The sequence below is a fragment of the Amblyomma americanum genome, chromosome 8 (assembly GCF_052857255.1).
Source record: "Amblyomma americanum isolate KBUSLIRL-KWMA chromosome 8, ASM5285725v1, whole genome shotgun sequence".
In the NCBI taxonomy this organism is placed as follows: Eukaryota; Metazoa; Arthropoda; class Arachnida; order Ixodida; family Ixodidae; genus Amblyomma; species Amblyomma americanum.
This window is the reverse complement of record NC_135504.1, coordinates 11,104,187-11,119,922: the sequence shown is the minus strand read 5'-3', so window position 1 is coordinate 11,119,922 and position 15,736 is coordinate 11,104,187.

Sequence of the window (15,736 nt, the reverse complement as noted above, 5' to 3'; positions counted from 1 at the left end):
ACATATATATTTTATGACCAAGTGGCCCTTACTTTGAGCATGCGTCTTACACATTGTGGGGAGGAAATAAGGAATGCTTTGAGGTTCACCCCTCTCGCAGCCTTCACAACGCTGCGCATTTTCTTCCTGCCTCGCCACGTACGGAACGCGAAAAGCCAAACGCCCCCATCACTTCTGAATATGGATGCCAGCCGGCTGCAAAACGTTGGGATTTCTAAATGAATCATTCCGGTTTGATGTGCTATCAAACCCAACCAGACGGGCAATTCTGTGGAAATGTTTAGGTTTCACTTTCACCGTGCATCATTGCACATGCTCCCTGGCGGCGCTATGTCGCCTGAGCACGACTGAAAAAAAAAAAAGCTCCTCAGGGATGTCTTTCATAAGGGTGGCTACATGGGCTGGTTGGTACATCGTTTAATATGAGGAAATGAAGCGGCACAGAACTTTTGGAAGCGCACAACAGTCACGCGCATGTCTTGCACCTCAGTGGTGGCCTAGTGGTTGAGCATCCGCCTTGCATGCGTCAGTTGCGGAGTTCGATCCCCTGTGCCGCCGGGTACCCACCGGTGTTACAAAGGGCACAAGCTTCCTCTGGCCTGGTGCTCGGCTTAATCAGGGTGAAGTGCTTGGGAAATGGGTCTTGGACCCCGCCCTTAAGCAAACGAAAATTCCTTGTGTCATGGCGCTCTTTGGCCGCAGATGCCCTTGCGCCATAAGAGTTCACTGCCACCACCACCGCATGTCTTGTGTACGTATTTCAACGTTGTGTTTTTGTCGCGCCATTCGTTTCTGTGAAAGCGCGTTTTAATGTATATTTGGAATTTCAAAACTCGTAAGACTGAAAAAAGTGCGCCGATAAGTATGTGCTTCAAATTAACTAAGTATTTTATAGAAACAAAACCTGTAGTCAGTCTTTTTAAACGGAAGCGATAGGTTGGCAAAAAATGAAAAAAAGCACTCTCCGGCTTTTGCCCTGGTCTCCTGTTCCGGTGGAAACCATGCGATCCCTTGACACTTTTCGATTAGCCGTGAGGCTGTGAGAGAGCTGTGCACACCGCTTGGTATAACCACTTCGGGAGGACCGCATATAATGGGCTTTCGTGCTGTCTCCACTATCTGAAAAGTATTCCCACTTGTCTCTGCGTGTTAGCAGCTCCTTCATTTCTCAATGACGAGCTGCCTTGTGTACAGCATGCAAGGCCTCTAGGTTTTATCATTATTTGCATAGAAGTCACAATACGTGAGCTTTGGACACGTGCAAAATGGAAACCGTCATATTGCCCCCCTGATAGGACTTCTGTGCAAATAATGATTAGGCCTAGAGGCCTTTGCATGTTGCACACAAGACAGCTCGTCAATGGAAATCGAGGAAGCTGTTAACACGCAGAGGCAAATGGAGGCATTTATCAGATAGGGGAGACAATGAGAAGGCTTTGGAACGCATTCTAATTGTCCCTGCTGCACAGTCGTTCTAGACGCCATGCAAAGATTTCTTTTAGCGCTACGCTGCATTTTGCCACATGTAAAATACCTGCAAAAGTACTTGTTTCGGGCTTCGCGCGTGTGCGAGGGACACACAGTCAGCAAGATTAGGACACAGAAAACGCTTTTCTGCCAAAGAAGAAAGAATGGCACCATTTGCACAGAAATTGCGCTGAGCACAACTCAGAGATAGCGGAAATCCCTGCTGTGGTAGATAGCACGCTTACGTGCTCAAGTAAGGCTGAGTAAGGCTGAGTAGTGTTGAAAGTGTTTTTTTATGTTTCCTGCGGAATTTTGATTCTGCACGACCTAGCTGCATTTCACTCTGTGCCTGAAGGTACTTGTGTACATTTTTTCCATATTCTTTGCATGACAATTTTCGTCCCAACGCGAAGGTTCTTTTTTGGGGCCCGAAGGCAAAATGGCAGAACAAGTCAAGCTTTCCTAGACGTCGCTATTAATTATGAGACAATTGGCGAATATTGCAAGGTACTGCTATTACCATTTTGATGGAAATGGCCTGGACTCACGATGCGCACCAAAATCGAGCTTCTAAAGTTCGTCTTGCACTCGCACCCAGTTTTGTCTGCCTAGAAAACCAATTGGGTGCGTTTTTAAAAATAAGAAGCAGAAAACTGCAAGCCTCCCGTGGGAGGATCTACATATGTATGGATCGCTAAAGTATTAAGCTTCCGATATGCAATGAACCTGGATTCTTAAACGACTGCCCGTGTAAAAAGTACGCTTCTCGGCAATTGCAAGATATTACTGAATAATTGTATTGAACATCTGGGAAAGTTTCGCTGCCAGTAAAAACCTGCAAACGAACCGCGGTGAAAGTGATGCCCCAGCACCCATCTGTTCGTTGGGTATATATCTTGACTAAAATCATGAACTTTATATTTAATTATAACCTCCAGACCTGCGCGCCGTAAGGTTAGTGTTAAAATTAAAATTCAAGGTTTTAGACTCGCTGCTCTGAAGGCTATGGAAGCGACCTACCAGAAGTTGCTGCTGCATCTACACCACCATTGCTCCTTATTCTACAGCAGCGGCTGAGAGCCATCCCTTCATTAATTAACTAGCAGTTATGTAAAAGTAATACCAAAATATCAAACGTAAGAAGTTAATAGCCAGCTTGCTAACTGTGATTTGTCCAGCATAGCCAGAAGCTTTGGAGATCAAACATAAAAGTTGCATCTGTCAATTAACCAGTATAACTGCTTCGTATTCCTTATTCCTGCCTTCGTGATGCTTGCGTCTGCAAACGAAAATCACAATACTAGGTCGTGCTCTAGCATCTATCAGACGAGCAGGCTATACGCCGGGATTTTTGGGCTTCTCAAGGTGGTTTTTAATCCTTGTTTCAGGGAATTATAGGGGAGAGGCCGTTGCTGGCAACATGCAACAGTTTGCCTTATTAGGTCTTTGGTGATGAATATAGCAAGTGAATGTATTGAAGTGTAAATATATTAACCTGGTTGGTTTTAGTGTTGTGGCGATTGAGGAAACATGAGTGGTTGCTTAATACTACCGGCGAACACAGACCATTTTCTCCAGGTTGATGATGATCTGCATCTTCTCATACCATGTATATTTCTACTCAACTTAGTCGATTAGAGCAAGTTAGTCCTTGCGACTGTTGATTAACTTACAAAAAATGCACTCTTCTATTCAAGCGTCCTTGGCATCATATGCGGAATCACCAATATAAACCAGGAGGAAACAGATGCTGAAGCCGTACCTTGCGAAACACGAGTAGGACCCTTAGTTAAAGGGGCTCTGAAACGCCTTCCGAGGAGAGCACATTAACTCAGTTAATCACCGCACTGTGTTGCCATGAAAACCAGAGCCAAATAATACTCTCCTACACTCAGCGGACGACCGACAATCACGCGTCAAAGCTGGCGAGCCCTTCCCGGCGACTTTTTCATGCTCGCACCCTCCTCCGTCCCCCGCATCTGCGTAGACATGGTGAGAAGTGGCCATTGGTTAGATTCTTTCAGGCCTCAGGCAGCTACCGTGGCCGCGGCCAATAAGCTGCTTGGCTCCGGCGTGTCGGGAAGCTCCGCTCCCAGAGGGGGGTCGACGAAGGAGCGCCTACCTTCCAGCGTGCAAAAAGGGACGAGATGAGAGGGAAAGTCGCGAAGACGTTTAATTCAAATTTCGACTACCGACAACTCAGCTTCTACAAAGCGCATTTAAAAAATCCTCGCTGGACATTATTCATGAAACGGCGTGCTTCAATATCTCAGGCACGCCGCAACTTTATTAGAGCCCCCTTCACAGCCCCCTTAAAGTGTAGCAAGCTGACTGTTCACGTGTAAGTATTGGTAGCGGCAGGAGACGTTGCCCTTTACCTGATCAGAGTTAAATGGCAAGTCGGATACACTATATGCAATGAGCACTTGCCGACCACAATTAATCTCTTACTTCCGTGATTGTAGTGACGTTAGAACACTGAGCGATGTACTTATGCGATGGCGACACAGACTCTTGGAGTTGCCGTTAACGTACTTGACGAAGCCGGGCCTGCTGAGGTCCTGCGCGCGCCCTTGGTTGAGTAAGCCCTGAGAATGCGTTGTCAGATGTCCTTGGCACTGTTACTGTGACTCAGTAGCCGGTTGGCTATCGGTCGCGCCTTGAGAGCGCCTATAACGTCCTGGAATGCAACTCACGACCAAGACCTGGTAAGCCAGATAAATTTTTTCTTTCTTTGAAGACCTCCATCCAAGGTGCATCCTGACGTTGACTAGCAACGCGAACAGGCCAGGTGATGTGACGGTCTTAGTTTTGTAGCGATAGGTATGGCAGATAGTACATCGTACGTAGTAAGCGGCCCTCGGAGTCGCCGTCAGAGCTGAAGTATGTAAAAACTAAAAAAAATATTTCGGGCGCTTAATTATCATTATGCTATGACAATATGTTAGCATTACGTCTTCTCCTCGTTTGAAATTACTTCTCTTGTAATTTGTGTCTTCGCTTCATATTTTCATGCACACGTTTCCATGTATTTCTTTGTTCACTACTGGTTCTTTGCTCAACTTTGCTTTTCTCTTTGCTGAATCTTTCGTAGTCATTCTCAGCCATTGCCAATTTCGCGGTCATTTTTTGGAGCGGTTCTTCCCGTAGCAGCCACCTTTTTTCTTTTTTTCCCTCCTCTGCCCTACATTCAGAGAGCGGGATTTTTCTCTCGCCACTTTGGCACCTGCCAATGTGGCAGGTGGAAGGTGGCTCTTGCTACCTGCCAGGAGTCAGGACACTTTTTCTTCATGGTGGTGCTTCACGCAGTAAAACTACTACTTGATTGCTGCCCAACAAGTAATGTCAAAGGTAGCCGGGAAGAGGAGCTTTGTGGGAGGTGCCATGTGCTGCCATTTGACTCAAGTTGGTGTGGTTAATGTGGTATTCTGAGTGGATGTTCTCACAAGGTTGTAGATGGAGATACAGCTGTTCTTTGTTTGGCCTGTAGGGGAACAAAAAATCCAGGAGATGCGTTGCTTTTTTTGCGCGGATTGCTTGAAGAGTTTGTATTAGATTGAAATAATTGTATCGCGCCCAATATGACTTCAACGTGTTTAAAGTTCGCTAACTTAAGTTTCGGCTTTACGGAAATTCAGCGCGCCTTCACATAGAGCACTTAATTTGCACGAACATTCACTGCACTTTGATCCTTCAACGACTGATTGAATCAATTGAATCAATTCGCATCAACGGGGAAATTTAATCAATTGATTGAATTTCAAATTGAATAAATGCTTCGAGAACGGAGCTCCTACCGTTCTTTGTGCGTTCGAGCTCATTTTGAGCGCGATACGCTTTTGTCACATCGGAAAAGAAATTTACTTGAAGGGGCACTCACTTCAACTCCAAATTCTTGCTCAGAGTAAGATTGCTTTTTCGTTTTTAGTCGCTATGTACTTGCAGAATATGAGTTTATTGCTGAGAAAATTAGATCCAAAAATTTTTCTGCCATTCGATTGAAACTATTGACTTCATGAAGTAAAAAGGGACTCCGGGATCGCTGTTTCGAACTAAATAGGGATGCAGTCGAGCGTCCTTAATCTATGCCCAAAAAATCGCCTGGCGGCACTAGAGTTTCCTTTAGTAAATGGCGAGGACTGCAAGTTTAATACTTTATATTAAACTTTTTTACCTCTTCTAGTTTACAAAAGAACCGTATTTAGAGCGAGTAGCATGCGGAAATTTATCGATATAGGTCAATTTTATTTTTGTCTCCTGTGTCGACTTACTCAACGGAAAGCTGAAATAATGAAAATAAACTTAACCGGATACTAAAGCTCGCAAGCTGTTTACTATGCCCAGGGTAAAAAGCGAAATTATTATCTGCACTACGGCTCCCACGAAAGCACCCAGTTCCAGATCACTAGGGCAGCATTTTCCCTAACGGGCACGTAATCGCTACAGCGGCGGTCACACTTTTGAAGAACTACATAAAACAGCGCCACGGAAGATGAGAGAAGGACAAGCACCAACGCTGGTGTTTGTCCTTCTCTTCTATTGTTTTCCGTAGCGCTGTTTTATGTAGTTCTTCAAAATATGTACCAACCAGCCCGCACTTTCTCTCTTCTGCGGTTACACGGTTGAATTTAGGTGTTGATTGATGCACACCACGTCGAGTGCGCTGAACCCCGTCAGACAGTCGTGCTTAATTCTACCCCAACGGTGAGCACACCTCAAATCTAGAGCACGCTCATTCCTAGAGAATATTTTAAGATTCATACTCGCTGTTTTATGATAGCTACTTAGCTACTGTTTCATGCTCGCGTATAGGGATGTCTTTTCTAGAATATGTCTCGCGCTGTTCGTCGGAAGAGACATAGCTCTTCGAAGGAATGATTACGGTTTGTTGCTGAGGCAGCGGCTACGGGCCATCGTTTTATGCGGTGATAGATATTAATTCGATTCACCGGGAGTTGTTGAAGGTTCACCAAAAGCTTAGTAAAGAAGCGCAATTGGCATGCATTCAAGAACAGCCGCCGTTGCTGGGTTCACACCAGCGACCACGAGGCGCGCCACTTGTGTAAACATCAGGAATCAGAAGGCCGAAGCCACTAAGCCTAAGTGGGATGTCGTTGACGAATCAAAACTGATAGTTAAGCGAGTTTTTGAGGACCCCTTTTTTTTCTTAGCAGTGCTACCAACCTAACGGCAGGAGGCAAATCACAATGGGATAGTGCTGACCGCACTGACCACAATCATTGCCTTCAGAGAGACCTGGTACTCAGAAAGGTTTTACACCCCATAGTAGCGGTGAGCGCTATCGCCTTGCTCTTGCTTGTTGTTGTCCGTGTTGCAATCCCTCGAAGAAATGACGTCATACGCTCCAAATCAAACGCTGACCTTTTTTACGATAAGAGCCCGCTAGCTGCAAGTTACCGCCAATACTCCCCACGTTTTATCCCCTTCTTGTTCGCTTCGATCCGTTTGGTCTGCAATCAGTTTAGCAGTACGAATTACAAGAGGTTCTTTGGATGTCAAAGCTCCCAAAAGAAAGGGGCGTCTAATCTCGTCTCAAATCCGAGTATTTCGAGTTTCGCAAATGTGGCGATACGGACACAGGCTCGCTGAGGTATTATGCTGCAGGCGTACGCTTTGTGACATTGCATCGGTGGTGGTTGCTTGAACTAGCAATGACTTGTAGCTGCGTGCCGTCACAGCATGTAATATACTACAGCTGCAAGTGTCAGCTTTCGATATAGTGCTAGAACGACAAGGTCATTTCTTATTGCATGGCTGTTTATCTTACTCCTCACGACGAGCACGAAACAGAGAGCGGAGTGGTATTGACTGCACCCTATTTATTTGATGCAGTTGGCTCTGAACACGAAAGCATCAGGGTTCAAGGAAAGTCATCGTACTTTTCTCAGGATACCTTTGCAGAAGGCCTTGTTGCATTCGCATGTGTCCCTGCTTTGCGCCTTTGAGTACTACGGCTGGTGCTTGTGTGAAATTTAAGTATTTACAATAACGTCCTCATTGAAAGCTAGTTGCTCTTCTTGCACAATCGATGTGTTCTTTTGATAGAAGTCTGTGTGATAAAGCACGAATCTTTTGGTTATTGGAAATTTGAATTTCAGTTACTGAGTCACTACCTTTGGGGCTTTGTTCAGCAGTGCAAAAGAGCACAGGTTATTTAAAATATGACGTGCCGTTGTTGCATACCAAGTCTCAAAATAATAGTAACACAATCACATGAACAGCAAATAGTTATTGTGAACGTGCATGCATTAATGATATGAGCCATCTTTTTGTTCATATTTGTGTGCTTTTGATATGGTTTGTGTGAGTAACACATGCGCTTCCTGTAGGGTGGCTTTTGTACCTGGGGCGCTGGGTGCTGTTTCAAGGTGCCCTTAGTACCTTTTTGAATTTGACTTTACTGCAATGAGACATGGTGGGCACGACGTAAAAAGCCGCATTTCGCTCTGTATTTCGCCTCATCTTTGCTACACTGTAACAATTACACTTCATTGAACCTATTTATTTATCTTAGTTACCAAAATCTGTGTGCAGCAGTAAAATAAACCAGTCGTAAATATATTCAATTATGCAATGAGTAGGTCGATTATAACGCAGTCATTATTACAAATTCTTTCGGCTGGGTCTTTAATACGTGCCATTACACCATGCTGCTGCTCCCGCAAGTAGCATAGAAGTGGCCGGATTGTTATCAGATATAGTATATTACCACTCATTAAAATTTGATCATCTCAATGCGGTGCTAAACAGTGGCGAGCTCCAGAGCACAAAAACTTATTTATTTGCGCAACAGACTAACGGGACGCAATTGCGCCGTAGATACAAGACAGGGGGAAGACTTCGTGCTTGTCATCAGGAGCGGTGTTGGTGTAATACTGCTCGGCTTGCGAATGGTTGGTCGCGCAGTTAGTATGGTGCTGCCATCACTATGACTTCTTCCCACTACCTGCTGTGGTTCCGGTGGCTGTTTCTTTTGGCTGGGGAGCCCAAGATCACAGGATAGAATTCCGGCCGCTGGGCACTGTATTACAATGGAGTTTTAAAAGCAAGAACGCAAATGTCCTCTGCGTTTTCTATGAGCGCTGAAAAAACCAAGGTGGTCTTTTGTACTCTGGAACCCTCCATTGCGGCGTCTCACACAGGCCAGTAACAGTTCGTCTTTTTCCATACTTTACTATCCTACATTATTCTTAAACTTCATGAGTGCGCTTCCTGGCAGAATTCGTGTTAACGTAAGACATTCTGCTTATGATTGTATACTGCACCACGAAATTAAATCTCCTGATGCTCATGTAAAACTTAATTACTTCAAACAGATTTCCAAATGTGCTACTAGTTGCCAAATGAGTCGATGGATAAGAAATAAGCCTTCTTACAGCCTGCGCCCAAACATGATGTATCCGAATTCTCTTAGTCTAAAAAATATCCGCTGCCTGCACTTTAATCGCATAAATGCCTTAGTTTAATTCAAGTGAGATTCTCATGTGAACTTCGTTATAACGGCGGCACTAAAACGACTCTTCTTGCAGGGAGTCTGAGGACTAATTGAAATTATTGGCCTGTATCTATTGAGACTCGCATTGTAATCAGAATGAGAACACACACGCCGAAAACTGAGTTTTACTAGTTAGAGGAGACCTAGAAAATAAGTATAGGCGTCGAAACCACCAGCCGAATTCTTAAGTAAAATGCATGCGTCGAGATCGATTTTTGGTGCGGTTCCAAGAGCCTATACTACACCATCATTCACTTCAAAACGGCGGCAACCCGTCTTTTTTGGCATGGACGTCCCGGGTTTCGCCCGATGGTCATGAAGGTGGCGTCACAGCGCGCAACCCTCCAGCGGAGTACGAAACTGCAATTGTGCTTCTTTCGAGCCCGGATAGTAGGAATAAATTGGTTATATCGAACACCCAAATTATCTCTTTTAAATTCATAAGCAGGAGTATAGGAAATTTCCGTAGTATATTGAAGTTCGATTTCGCCGGTCATGGGATATATCCATGGCCCGCCGCGCCCCTGCAATCGAGGCTTATTTTAACGGCGCTCTTGGAACCTTTTTGGAGACCTGTCGGCGAGGAGACCGGTCGTGACGAGTTGAGTGCGGAGTGTATATATATATATATATATATATATATATATATAAAAGAATAAGCATTTTTATTCTTTTTTATTTTTTATGGTTCGCCCCCTTGGGAACACCTACATTCAGGTTAGGAGATCGTCTTCTTAGATTGTCACCGATTCTCTCTCTTCTTTTGTAATTTTTTTCTTCCTGGTCTCTTCCCCCCCCCCCCCTTGTTGTTTGAACTCGTGCTTCTTTGCTCTAATTTTGTACCTCTATAAAAGCTCTATAAAAGCTGCGTGTTTCAAACGCTGTACTACACTCGAAAAAGGCTGGTCTTCCAGCCGAAACGTCGTGAATTAAATCCTGTTATGTTTTTCAGTTTTGTGGTGATTTTATTTATATATATATATATATATATATATATATATATATATATATATATATATATATATATATATATATATATATATATATATATATATATATATGCTTCCACTCGAGAAGTTCCACGATGCTCGACCCCGCAGGCCCTAAATAGTCAAGCGGGATGTTGCAGGGAATGAGGTAACCTCAGTTGCACATGCGCATCGTTGACGGCACCACTGCAGTAGGCGTCACCGCTGCCCAAGCTACTCACGATAAAGCACTTGGCAGTGGGTGGACACTCGGGCGGTGGCTTATCACGCGATGGCGACACAATAGATTCGCGTCGCTTTTGACGCAGTGGCCAGAACTGCGCCTGCTGCAGACATGCACTGGCGCTCAGCTGAGTGCGTCAAGTGACTAAGTTGAAGGAGGCGCGGAGCACTGGACACCGGCAGTAGAAGTTTATTGTTATCGAAAAAGAATAGGGGGCTTTTCTGAGTCACTGCAGTGGTGGCCTAGTGGTCTGAGCATCCGCCTCGCATGCGGGAGGTGCAGGGTTCGACCCCAGTGCCGCCGGGTACCCACCGGTGGTCGGCCGGGTCTGGTGCATGGTTTATTTGGGGTGAAATGCATGGGAAATGGGTCTTCGACCCCACCTTGAGTATAGAAGAAAATACCTTGTGCCATGGCGCTCTTTGGCCACAGATGCTTTTGCCCCATAAAAATTCATCATTATCATAATCAGCGTTTTGAGTCCTCGCAAAGTTTAGAATTGTAGCTCACATCCCGGATTGAGGAGATTTATTTGTTTTATCTCCTTCTCACTCTTTCACGCACACGCAGATGCCCAAGTTCATACACACATACACAAAAAACGCACACACATACCCACTCACCGGCACATACACGCACCACATACAACGGTGACCTAATTCGAATACGCCGAATAAAGAACATTCCTTGGGGACATGGCGCAAAGGAAGCCTTAGGAGTAGTGCAAAGGAGCAAAGCAGCTGGGGAGGTTCAGGTAACAGCAGATATCTTGAAGGACGGAGGGGAGATTGTGCTACAAAACGGGCCACCCTGTATACGCAATGAATTATGACCACGACCGTGCAAAAATAGAAGCTCGAAATAACGCTCACATTAACTTAATTGATACAAAAAGGAGACGTCAATGACTTGAAAAATTACAGACCAATCAGCTTACTGTACGTTGCCTACAGGTGTTTACTAGGGTAATCGCATATAGAATCAGGACAACCTTATACTTCACTCACCCTAATAATCAGGCAGCCTTTCGTAGTGGATACTGGACAACAGATCGTATTCACACTATCAAACAGATAGATAGATAGATAGATAGATAGATAGATAGATAGATAGATAGATAGATAGATAGATAGATAGATAGATAGATAGATAGATAGATAGATAGATAGATAGATAGATAGATAGATAGATAGATAGATAGATAGATAGATAGATAGATAGATAGATAGATAGATAGATAGATAGATAGATAGATAGATAGATAGATAGATAGATAGATAGATAGATAGATAGATAGATAGATAGATAGATAGATAGATAGATAGATAGATAGATAGATAGATAGATAGATAGATAGATAGATAGATAGATAGATAGATAGATAGATAGATAGATAGATAGATAGATAGATAGATAGATAGATAGATAGATAGATAGATAGATAGATAGATAGATAGATAGATAGATAGATAGATAGATAGATAGATAGATAGATAGATAGATAGATAGATAGATAGATAGATAGATAGATAGATAGATAGATAGATAGATAGATAGATAGATAGATAGATAGATAGATAGATAGATAGATAAAGAGGAGGAGCGAAAGGCAGGGATGTTAACCACTATCAAACAGGTGATTGAGAAATGTGCAGGATATAACCAACCCCTATATGTAGCGTTCCTTGAATCAGTAGAAACTTCAGCAGTCATGCAGACATTGCGGAACTAGGGTGTAGAGGAGGCTTACGGTTACGGTTAACTGCTACAAATTAGTTAATCAGCCTTTTAGCAAACATGCTTCACTTTTTTTATGATGTCCGTCGCACTGGTATTCATCTGCAGCAAAAGCCATATGTACAGGTCGAAAAGCAATATTGAAAAATAGTGCTAGGTTTCGTTAGTATACCTGGCACGTATATGGGTTGGCAAAAAATTCCCAGGTCACAGGGTCAGCTTATGAGCAGTATATAGCCGGGCAGTTACGTCGCCTCGGAAGCTCAAAATCTTTGTAGAGGCAAGGAATCATTCTCACCTCTCAGTACCTTGATGACTTCATTGGCGTCTCAAGTTACAAGATATGCCGTTTTAAAGCAGTCCCTATGGCCTGCCAACTTTTGGCCAACCCAGCACTCGCGCTGTCTCTTCTTGTGGCATAATCTTCACTTACCAATTGAGATTCATCGAAGCATTCACGCAGTTTCTAGTTAGTAGCTAGCGCGGTTCTTATATGAAGTCTCAGAATAGTGCTTTACCCGAACTGTGTGCGTGCATGTGTGTGAGTGTGCGTGTGCGCGCGCGCGCGTGCACGTGTGTGTGCGTGTGCTTGTGTGTGTGCGCGTGTGCGTGTGTGCGGGCTCGCGCGCGCGTGTGTGTGTTGTGTGCGTGCGTGCGCGCGCTCAAGTGCGGCACTGCTACAGCAACATGGCCTTGCGCCAGCTCGAAATCGGCTTGGCGCGGATCAGTTTCCACAAAAACACTTCTGCTAACATCTTTATTTTTCTTATTTTCTACGAAAAGAAAATGTATGAAGACACCTCCGCTTACTGCCGCCGAGGCGCGCTTTGAAGGACTCTTCTCAGGCAGTCTCCAGTCCTTTATTTTTTTCCTTAGTCCTCTGGCGGCCATAGCATATGCTGGTATCGCAGTGTGGCGGACTGTGCAATCACAGCAAGGCCGAAAACATTTCGTAATTTGGTGTCTGTTTGGAATGAAACTAACAGGGCCTGTCTTCGGTGTTTCGTCGCAAATTTCCAGAAGGGCTGAGAATTATGGGCACCTTTAAAGCAAGCGTGCTTGCAAACACACGGTTATGCGTAGCGTGTTTTCAAACCCTCTATGGGGGTGCGCACTGATTATGTGCGGCGTAGTATGGTTGGAGGTCAAGAACTCTAGCATGTAACATGCGTCGCTGAGCACGACGAGAATCCCGCACTCAGAGGTGGAAACAGCACTTCATCCCACATTCAAGCTCGCTCTTGCGGCTTGATGAAATGTCTGCTGTCGCCTAATTGGGCCCAGTTTTCTGCACATTACCATTTAGCACGATCTACCGGCCTCCATTAGAGAACATTGCTTAACTCAGCGCAGATATTTTCGGCGAGAGTATTGCTGAGTGCGGTAAGCTTCTGAACGAACATGTTGATAATGTGGCATACTATAACGCGCTGGAAAATTTGACTCGGGCCGACCAGTTGACTAAGCTGGAGAAAATCAGTGAGGTGAACTAAATGGTAAGAGATTTCTCACTGATTTTCAGTGCACAGTGTCATGCTGCCAAGCTATAACAGTTTGTACAGTATATTGTGAAGAGCGAGCGTCCTGCGCGAAATTTCACACGTTCCATCTGTACATACGCATCATCGCCATCGCCGCTCCCTCTTTTCGAGAGCAGGCCCTATGTTCCGGCTAGTTCTCGTTCACGGGTTGGTCTCAGTTTTGCTCTCCCTTCTGTTAGAGCCCGTCTAAGGACCTGCAGTATATTGTAAATAAATAAAAATAAAGTAAGTTTCTTCTTCCGCCCCCCCCCCCCCCCCCTCATTTACGGACGCTTATTAACTCTCGGAACAATCTAACACCTCGCCGAAAACTGCTCCCTTAGCAGTTTCTTGTAGTGATAGTGTAGTAGTGATAGTGTTGGCGCAGTTGCGGATGAAAACGATTAAACCAAGTTATGATTACCAAGATATGTTGAAGGGTATTTGCCGCGTCAGGGAACAGAGCAGGCTAGCATGCGGCGCTCTGTATTAAAGGGCCTCTGGCTTTCGATAAGCTTCGTATCGTGATGATGTTTTACTGCCTAAGCAGTATGAGCGGTATTAGGTGAAAACACCGGCGTGTGTGTCTGCGTAGTCGCCTAGGGAAGCCGGACGGATGCAGAAAGCCGAGCGCGAGTACCGCCCCCTGACGCGAGCCGAGCTGGAAAATGTGTCTCGGCGGCGCGTGCGGAGAGAAGGAATGCGACTCCGAATGAGATTTCTGGAAGTTGGGTGCAGCAAAAGGAAAGTTAGCATCAAAGGAAAAAGTATAATCTTGGAGGCACGTTCTGCTTAACCATCTCGCCTCGTCAGTTTTTTTAAGGTACAGAGGCCTGCGTCTGATCTCCACACCGCCCGCCATAATTTATCCGTGAAACTCCTGCCCAGCTGCCGGACGCATTGGCCACTGAAACACCGCAGCAGGAGCTTTTCTCGTTGGTCAGCAAAGGAAACTGGTGACGACGCACTACGTCGACGTCGACAGGATGCAAAAACATAATCTGGTTTGGTTTGGTTTATGAGGGTTTAACGTCCCAAAGCGACTCGGGCTATGAGGGACGCCGTAGTGAAGAGCTCCGGAAATTTCGACCACCTGGCGCTCTTTAACGTGCACTGACATCGCACAGTACACGGGCCTCTAGAATTTCGCCTCCATAAAAAAAAAACAATCTCATCAGCTAACAAATCATTAGGTTTTTTGAAGCGTCACCTCCGTAGTGCTCCTCAACACATGAGACAACTCGCTTACACGACATTGGTGCATCCCAAATTAGAATATTCATCTGCAGTTTGAAATCCCCACCAATTATATCTTGCTAACGCCCTTGAGGGGGTTCGGAGTAGAGCCACGAGATTCATACATTCATGCTACTCACGCAATGTCAGCACTTCATCCCTAAAAGAACAACCTTCTAATCTCCAGCATCTTTCACCTCGCTGCCGCATTTCCAGTCTCTGCCTTTATCACAGGTTTTACTATTCTGCACTTCATCAGGACTCCTATATCTGCGCACCTGCTTCACGTTTTGCTTTCCGCACTTGTTCTCCCCTTCAAGTTGTGAGGCCACGTATAGCAGTACTACCACCTTTTCAACGTCATTCTTATTAAGAACAGCAGTCGAATGGAACGACCTTCCCCAGCACATCGCTGCCACCACGTGCCCCTTGATGTTGATTTATTGGTTTATGGGGGATTAACGTCCCAAAGCGACTCGGGATATGAAAGACGCCGTAGTGAAGGGCTCCGGAAATTTCGACCACCTGGGGTTCTTTAACGTGCACTGACATCGCACAGCACACGGGCCTCAAGAATTTCGCCTCCATCGAAATTCGACCGCCGCTGCCGGGATCGAACCCGCGTCTTTCGGGCCGGCAGTCGATCGCCTTAAGCACTCAGACACCGCGGCGGCTGTCCCTTGATGTTCCGTGGAGTGTTTCCGCGCATCGTGCATAAAGCGAACATTTATTTTATTTTTGCCCACCCCTTATGCAATACCCCTAAAGGAGTATTTAAGGCAGTAAAATGAAATGAAATGAAATTAAACCTGGTGACTAGATGTAGCAACGGCAATTCAAGTGAAGAATGACGGCGCACTGTATGTTCGGATACTGGCCGGCAGTATAAGGAATACTTCTTCAAAGCAGACTTTTTGTTCCACCCGCTAAATTAGGCGAAGCGTGTGTGTCTAGCAGAGAGAGGGCTCAAAAAGTTTAATGCAGGGGAACAGTTATTTTTAAACATTTGGAGCAATTCGTGCAAAATCTCTTTAATCCTCTTTATCCT